The sequence below is a fragment of the Hyperoodon ampullatus genome (genome assembly GCF_949752795.1).
Source record: "Hyperoodon ampullatus genome assembly, chromosome: 3".
Lineage (NCBI taxonomy): Eukaryota > Metazoa > Chordata > Mammalia > Artiodactyla > Ziphiidae > Hyperoodon > Hyperoodon ampullatus.
The window spans coordinates 54,002,849-54,012,439 of NC_136916.1; positions in this window are offsets into that span (position 1 = coordinate 54,002,849).

Genomic DNA, 9,591 nt, shown 5'->3' on the forward strand with positions numbered 1-9,591 from the left:
GTCTAGGGAGTTAGAGGATTGGTTAGGGTGAGGAAAAAATCCACACATCTGGTGCCAGAAGTGTTAATGAGTGAAAACAGTCAGAGGGTCGAAATGAAATAAAGTGGCCACGAACTGATAACTGTTGAAATGCATATTGGGAAATATTCTCTCCATTTATGTATATGTTTAATATTTTTCTATAATAAAAAGTTAATAAAGTCTTCTTTTTTATTTTTTTTTTAATTTTTTGGCCACACCATGTGGCATGTGGGAATTTAGTTCCCCGACTAGGGACTGAACTCACACCCCCTAGAGTGGACGTGTGGAGTCTTAACCACTGGACCACCAGGGAAGTCCCAATAAAGTCTATTTTTAAAGTTAAAATTTTTTCAGAAGCAATCTGAATTGACCTCTCACCCTTGCTCTCCCTTCTCTAGCCACACCAGAGCTGTTCAATTCCTGGAAGGCATCATGCTTCTTTCTATTGCAGGACCTTCGCATATGCAGTTCCCTCTACTTAGAGCCTGCTTTCTCCATCCCACCCTCTTTCACCCAGTTAACGGCTAGTCACAAAAATCTCAATTTAAACAGCCCAGTATCAGGGACACATTAGGTACTCAATAATTGCTAATTGAATTAAATGTCACTTCCAAGGGAAGCTATCCCTGAATGTACCCATATGAGATCAGGTCCCTCTTTTAAAATGCTCACACAACACCCAGTACATACTTTACCTTCACAGCATTCTGCACAGTTTGCAATTATGTACTATTTATGTGATAATTTGCTTAGTGTCCTCTCATATTAGTCTATAAGGTCCATGAGGGCAAAGACAGTATTGATTTTGCTTATATTCCTAATGTTTAGCACATAAAGGTAAAGCACATAAAGGGACCTCAAGAAATATTTGCTGAATTGAGCTAAGCAATCTGGGTCTGTGATTCATTATTTACAAAGAATCTAATTTAAACCCAGATATTATCTTACTCTGAACTGATATAATGGAAGCACTGTAAAAGAACTGATTCCAAGTGTGGTGGTACCACAGGGGACAGACACCATGGATTCTGTCTTCCGTCCATTTCTGTCTCCTCCTCTCACCGTACACACATTTCTGGAGTAGTTCCAGCTACTCCCAAGGCTTTCACCTACCTCTCATATACTAATGATTCAGTCCAAATGTCTCCCTCCTAAACTCCAGACCTGAACATCCAGTGCTAAAATGATATAACCATTCAGATCTTAAATCTTAAATTGAAAGGAATTTTAAAGGAAGGAATCTTAAACTCAGTATGTTTAAAACTGAATTTGTCAGGAACTCCCTGGTGGTCCACTGTTTAGGACTCCACACTTTCACTGCTGAGGGCCTGGGCTCGATCCCTGGTCCAGGAACTAAGATTCCACAAACCACGTGGCGCAGCCTAAATAAATAAAACTGAACTTGCTGTTCCCCACCACCCCTCTGCCACACGCGCAGCTAAAAATAAATTTATGAAGCTCTAAATTTATGAATTTAGAGATTCACGTAAGAAAGACATCAATAAAGATACTTATCAAGAGCATTTCTGGAAGTGCAGGAGGGACAGACCATTTGCAAAGTTCTGCAACTGAAAATGAAGTGCACACACTGTGATCCAGCTCTCCCCACCCCTGCCCCAAGTACTTCCTTTCTCCAGGGCTTCATTACGCTGACACTGATTTTGGCACTCTAACTCATTAAAGCACACAAATTATCAATGTTTAGCTGCACAAAAGTAAACAGCTGATTAAAAAGGAAAAAGCTTTTTTTGTTATTATCCCTATTTAGAAAGTAAGTACACTTAGAAAACGAAAGGACTTGCTGAGTTTGCTGACAAATTGTTTTGCTACATCAATAATCAGAACTAGTCAAATAAACCAGGAAGCAGACATGCTTATTAAGCAAGTAAAGAACTATAGACAAAATTGAATCAGACTAATGCGTTTTTACTTGTATTCAAGAACAACCAATTCACAATCCTGATGAACCAGCTAAACACTGGCGCAAAAGAAAAAAAAAAAAAACTGCTGCCGTCTTGTTTTGTTTTGTTTTAATTTACAGTGATGATTTATACCACTAAAAGCCAATTGTTAATCACAACTAACTGCTGAACAATCATCGACAGGAAGACACCGGAACTCACCAAAAAAGACACCCCACATTCGAAGACAAAGGAGAAGCCGCAATGGATGGTAGGAGAGGCGCAACCACGAAAAAATCAAGTCCCATAACAGCTGGGTGGGTGACTCACAAACGGAGAACAATTATACCACAGAAGTCCACCCACTGGAATGAAGGTTCTGAGCCCCACTTCGGGCTTCCCAACATGAGGGACCAGCAACAGGAGGAGGAATCCCCAGGGAATCAGACTTTGAAGGCCAGCAGGATTTGACTGCAGGACTTCAACAGGACTGGGGGAACCAGAGACTGCACTCTTGGAGGGCACACACAAAGTACTGTGCACACCAGGACCCAGGAGGAAGCAGCAGTAACCCCATAGGAGAGTGAACCAGACCTACCTGCTAGTGTTGGAGGGTCTCCTGCAGAGGCAGGGGGGCGGCTGTGGCTCACTGCAGGCACAATGAGACTGGCAGCAGAAGTTCTGAGAAGTAATCATTGACATGAGCCCTCCCAGAGACCGCCATTAGCCCCACCAAAGAGCCCGCAGACTCCAGTGCTGGGTTGCCTCAGGCCAAACAACTAACAGGGAGGGAACTCACCCCACCCCTCAGCAGACAAGCGGATTAAAGTTTTACTGATCTCTGCCCACCAGAGCAACACCCAGCTCTACCCAACACCACTCCCTCCCATCAGGAACCTTGCACAAGCCTCTTACATAGCCTCATCCACCAGAAGGCAGACAGCAGAAGCAAGAAGAACTACAATCTTGCAGGCTGCAGAATGAAAACCACAATCACAGAAAGATAGACAAAATGAAAAGGCTATGTCCCAGATGAAGGAACAAGATAAAACCCCAGAAAAACAACTAAATGAAGTAGAGATAGGCAACCATCCAGAAAAAGAATTCAGAATAACGATAGTGAAGACGATCCAGGACCTCAGAAAAAGAATGAAGGCAAAAATGGAGAAGATGCAAGAAATGTTTATCGAAGACCTAGAAGAATTAAAGAACAAACAAACAGAGGTGAACAATACAATCACTGAAATGAAAAATACACTAGAAGGAATCAGTAGCAGAATAACTGAGGCAGAAGAATGGATAAGTGACCTGGAGGATAGAATGGTGGAAATCACTACCGTGGAACAGAATAAAAAGAAAAGAATGAAAAGAAATGAAGGCAGCCTAAGAGACCTCTGGGACACCATTAAACACACCAACATTTGCATTATAGGGTTCCTAGAAGGAGAAAAGACAGAGAAAGGACCCAAGAAAATATCTGAAGAGATTATAGTCGAAAACTTCCCTAACATGGGAAAGGAGATAGCCACCCAAGTCCAGGAAGCACAGAGAGTCCCATGCAGGATAAACCCAAGGAGAAACACACCAAGACACACAGTAATCAAATTGACAAAAATTAAAGATGAAGACAAATTATTAAAAGCAACAAGAGAAAAACGACAACATACAAGGGAACTCCCACAAGGTTAACAGCTGATTTCTCAGTAGAAACTCTGCAAGCCATAACGAGTGGCACAATATATTTAAACTGATGAAAGGGAAAAACCTACAACCAAGAATACTCTACCCAGCGAGGATCTCATTCGGATATGACGGAGAAATCAAAGACTTTACAAACAAGCAAAAGCTAAGAGAATTCAGCACCACCAAACCAGCTCTACAACAAATGCTAAAGGAACTTCTCTAAGTGGGAAACACAAGAGAAGAAAAGGACCTACAAAAACAAACCCATAACAATTAAGAAAATGGCAATAAGAACATACATATCAGTAATTACCCTAAATGTGAATGGATTAAACACTCCAACCAAAAGACACAGACTGGCTGAATGGATACAAAAACAAGAACCATATATATACTGTCTACAAGAGACCCACTTCAGACCTAGGGACACATACAGACTGAAAGTGAGGGGATGGAAAAAGACATTCCATGCAAATGGAAATCAGAAGAAAGCTGGAGTAGCAATACTCATATAAGATAAAATAGACTTTAAAATAAAGAATGTTACAAGAGACAAGAAAGGACACTACATAATGATCACGGGATCAATCCAAGAAGAAGACGTAACAATTATAAACATATATGCACCCAACACAGGAGCACCTCAATATATAAGGCAACTGCTAACAGCTATAAAAGATGAAATCGACATTAACACAATAAGAGTGGGGGACTTTAACACCTCACTTACACCAATGGACAGACCATCCAAACAGAAAATTAATAAGGAAACAGAAGCTTTAAATGACACAATAGACCAGATAGATTTAATTGATATTTGTAGGACATTCCATTCAAAAACAACAGATTACACTTCTGAAGTGCACATGGAACATTCTCCAGGATAGATCACATCTTGGGTCACAAATCAAGCCTCAGTAAATAAAAGAAAATTGAAATCGTATCAAGCAGCTTTTCCGACCACAACGTTATGAGATTAGAAATAAATTACAGGAAAAAAACATATAAAACACAAACACATGGAGGCTAAACAATATGCTATTAAATAACCAAGAGGTCACTGAAGAAATCAAAGAGGAAATCAAAAAATACCTAGAAAAAATGACAACAAAAACATGACAATTGGGCTTCCCTGGTGGCGCAGTGGTTGAGAGTCCGCCTGCCGTTGCAGGGGACATGGGTTCGTGCCCCGGTCTGGGAAGATCCCACATGCCGCGGAGCAGCTGGGCCCGTGAGCCATGGCTGCTGAGCCTGCGCGTCCGGAGCCTGTGCTCCGCAACAGGAGAGGCCACAACAGTGAGAGGCCCGCGTACTGCAAAAACAAACAAACAAACAAACAAAAAACATGACAATTCAAAACCTATGGGATGCAGCAAAGGTAGTTCTAAGAGGGAAGTTTATAGCAATACAATCCTACCTCAATAAACAGGAAAAACCTCAAATAAACAATCTAACGTTACACCTAAAGGAGCTAGAGAAAGAAGAACAAACAAAACCCAAAGTTAGTAGAAGGAAAGAGATCATAAAGATCAGAGCAGAAATAAATGAAACAGAAACAAAGAAAACAACAGCAAAGATCAATAAAACTAAAATCTGGTTCTTTGAGAAGATAAACAAAAGTGACAAACTTTTAGCCAGACTCATCAAGAAAAAAGGAGGAAGAGGACTCAAATCAATATAATCAGAAATGAAAAAGGAGAATTTACAATGGACACCACAGAAATACAAAGCATCATAAGAGACTCTACAAGCAACTATATGCCAATAAAATGGACAACCTGGGGCTTCCCTGGTGGCGCAGTGGTTGAGAGTCCGCCTGCTGATACAGGGGACACAGGTTCATGCCCCGGTCCGGGAAGATCCCATATGCTGCAGAGCGGCTGGGCCCATGAGCCATGGCCACTGAGCCTGTGTGTCCGGAGCACAGGAGCGGCCACAACAGTGAGAGGCCCGCGTACCGCAAAAAAAAAAAAAAAAAAAAAAGGACAACCTGGAAGAATGGACAAATTCTTAGACAGGTATAAACTTCCAAGACTGAACCAGGAAGAAACAGAAAATATGAACAGACCAATCACAAATAATGAAATTGAAACTGTGATTAAAAATCTTCCAACAAACAAAAGTCCAGGGCCAGATGGCTTCACAGGTGAATTCTATCAAACATTTACAGAAGAGCTAACACCCATCCTTCTCAAACTCTTCCAAAAAATTGCGGAGGAAGGAACACTCCCAAATTCATTCTACAAGCCCACCATCACAAAATTGGGTTATTCGTAGAGTCACAGATGGACCTAGAGACTGTCATACAGAGTGAAGTAAGTCAGAAAGAGAAAAACAAATATTGTATATTAACACACATATGTGGAATCCAGAAAAATGGTACAGATGAACTGGTTTGCAAGGCAGAAATAGAGACACAGATGTAGAGAACAAACGTAGGTACATCAAGGGGGGAAAGCGGGGGTAGCGGGTGTGGGATGAATTGGGAGAGTGGGATTGACATATATACACTAATATGTATAAAATAGATAACTAATAAAAAATTTTTTTAAATAAAACAATACTTTGTTCAAAAGAAAAAAAGGCCAATTGTTCTTTTTTCCACTCATGGTCCAATGAACAAATCCAAATTTAATTATATACACAAACTACTAAAGTCACCAATGAAAAGTGGGGTTCGAAAAACTACCAAAGGACTGAAAAGAAACCAAATAGCACTACCTATCTTTCTAAAACATAAATAAGTGAGGGAAGCTGACGGTTTTGAGCACAGAGGTAGACTTAATGGTGCCTTCAAGTGAATTTATCAAATTCTGAAGCTTTCTAGCATTCTCTAGGTGAACAGAACAATAGCCTCTAACATTCATTGAGCATGTTCTATGTGGCAGGCACTGTGCTAAACCCTTTCGATGTATTATCTTATATAATCTCAGAACAACTCTAAGAAATAGGTACTCTTATTATTCCCATTTGCAAGGAAAGGACATGGAGGCACAGTGAGGCTAAGTAGTTACCCAAGGTCACACTGCAGTAATTGATAGAGTAAGGATTCAAACCAGAGCAGTCTGACATCCAACCTCAACTACTAATCGTGCTGCTTATCACTATCATGATGGTTTCACATGTTCTGTATCACTAAATTTCTAAAAATAAAAATCTCAGAAGGTTTCAATGAATCAATTGCCAATTCAGTTATTTCTTTATTGCTAAGATAAAATCTGTTTCTCCTAGCCACTCTCTCCAGATCCTTAAATGATCCCAAACAGGTTACAACAACAACAGAATACTTTTCATAGTCCTCATCGTAAATGTGCAGGACAGAAATGCAAAGGCCTGAAGAGCAAAATAATTTTTTTTTTAAGAAGATGTTGGGGGTAGGAATTTATTAATTTATTTATTTTTGCTGTGTTGGGTCTTCGTTTCTGTGCGAGGGCTTTCTCTAGTTGTGGCAAGCGGGGGCCACTCTTCATCGCAGTGAGTGGGCCTCTCACTATCGCGGCCTCTCTTGTTGCGGAGCACAGGCTCCAGACGTGCAGGCTCAGTAGTTGTGGCTCACGGGCCTAGTTGCTCTGCAGCATGTGGGATCCTCCCAGACCAGGGCTCGAACCCGTGTCCCCTGCATTAGCAGGCAGATTCTCAACCACTGCGCCACCAGGGAAGCCCAAGAGCAAAATAATTTTGATAGAGAACAAAGTCATAGAATTTCCATTATCTGACTTTTAGGCTTATTATAAGGCTACAGTAATCAAGACATCTACTAGCATAAAGATAAACAGAACAGAACTGAAAGTCCAGAAATAGGCCCACAGATACATGGGCAATTGATTTTTAACTAAGGTGCCAAGACAGTTTAATGGGGAAAGGATAATCTTCAACAAAGGGTGCTGGAACAACTAGATATGCACATGGAAAAAAATGAACCTCAACCCTAATTTCATATACAAAAATCAACTCAAATTGGCTCATAGACCTAAATGTAAGAGCTAAAACTACAAAAACCTCTAGAAGAAAACATAGGAAAAAATCTTAGCAACCCTGGATTAAGCAAAGACTTCTTAAATAGGACTCAAAAAATTGACACATTAGACTTCATCAAAATTAAAAACTTCTGCTGATCAAAAAGCACTGCTAAGAAAATGAAAAGGCAAGCCTCAAATTTAAACTATTTGCAAAATACATATCCAACAAAAGGACTAGTATCAAAAACATGTAAGAAGAACCCTTTCAACTCAGTAGCAAGAAAACACAATTGTTTTAAATGGACAAAATATTTGAACAGACATTTCACCAAAGATATATAAATGGCCAAACAAGCATATAAAAAGATGCCCAGGGCTTCCCTGGTGGCGCAGTGGTTGAGAGTCCGCCTGCCGATGCAGGGGACACGGGTTCGTGCCCCGGTCCGGGAAGATCCCACATGCCGTGGAGCGGCTAGGCCCGTGAGCCATGGCCACTGAGCCTGCACGTCCAGAGCCTGTGCTCCGCCAACGGGAGAGGCCACAACAGTGAGAGGCCCGCGTACCGCAAAAAAAAAAAAAAAAAAGATGCCCAACAACATTAGTCATTAGAGAAATGCAAATTAAAACTACAAATGAGGGCTTCCCTGGTGGCGCAGTGGTTGAGAGTCCGCCTGCCGATGCAGGGGACACAGGTTCGTGCCCCGGTCCGGGAGGATCCCACATGCCGTGGAGCAGCTGGGCCCGTGAGCCATGGCCGCTGAGCCTGCACGTCCGGAGCCTGTGCTCCGCAACGGGAGAGGCCACAGCAGTGAGAGGCCCGCGTACCGCAAAAAAAAAAAAAAAAAAAAAAAAAAAAAAAACTACAAATGAAATACTATTACAAACCCACTAAAATAGCTAAATTCAAAGAAACAGATAATACAAAGTATTTGTGAGGATGTGGAGCAACTAAAACTCTCATAAACTGGTAGTGGGAATGTAAAGTGGAAAATGGCAGTTTATTATAAAACTAAACATATACTGTATTTATTATATATGCAGCAATTCCACTCCTTAGGTATTTGTCCAGAAAAAGGAAAACACATGACCACATAAAAGCCTGTACATGAATGTTCATAGCAGCTTTATTCATAATAGCTTAAAACTGGAATCTCAAATGTCCATCAAATGATGAATGGACTGACAAATTATAGTATATTAATACAATGGCATACCACTCAGTAATAAAAAGGAATGAACTACTGGTACAAGCAACAATGCAAATGAATCTCAAAAGAATTACACTAAATTAAAGAAACCAGACACAAAAAAAGTATATAACTATGCTTCCATATCTATACAACTGTAGAGGAAGCAACACTATAATGATAGAAAGCAGATCAGTGGTTGCCAGTGGCTAGGGAATAGGGAGAGTGGATTAACTGCTGCAAAGAGGTATAGCAGAACTTTCTGGGGATGACGAAAATGGACTATATCATGATTGTGGTGGTAGCTTCATGATCACACATTGGTCAAAATTTGTCAAAATTGTTCATTTGAAATGGTAAATTTTGTTGTATGTTAATTATACTTCATTAAAGCTGAACAAAAACAAAAAACCCAATAACTTGAAGAACTCTTGCCTCCTCTTGTCCACTTAATGCTCAAAGGTTCTGGGACCTCCTCTTCTTCTTTTCAATATTTTCCTTTCTTTTTACATCAACTGTATATCTTCAGTGCTAAAGCTGAACCCATCACTACATAGATACCTTCCAAATCCACATCTCTGGACAGCACCCCTGCAGAACGCTGGTCTTGTTTCCAAAAGCCTCATGGATATCACCATGTCAGTGCTGCCTCTCAATTCACCATGTCCAAAATTAACTTCAATCTCTTCCAGCTTCCCTACCTCCTAATGTTCTCCGACCCTCCCCTCCTACATTCTTACAAAACCAGCTCCTTCTGATACATCACTCAAGTACCCTGAATCAAAACCACAGAACGGTCTTTGACTCAGGCCTTTCCTTTACACCCCAGCCTCTTTTAAC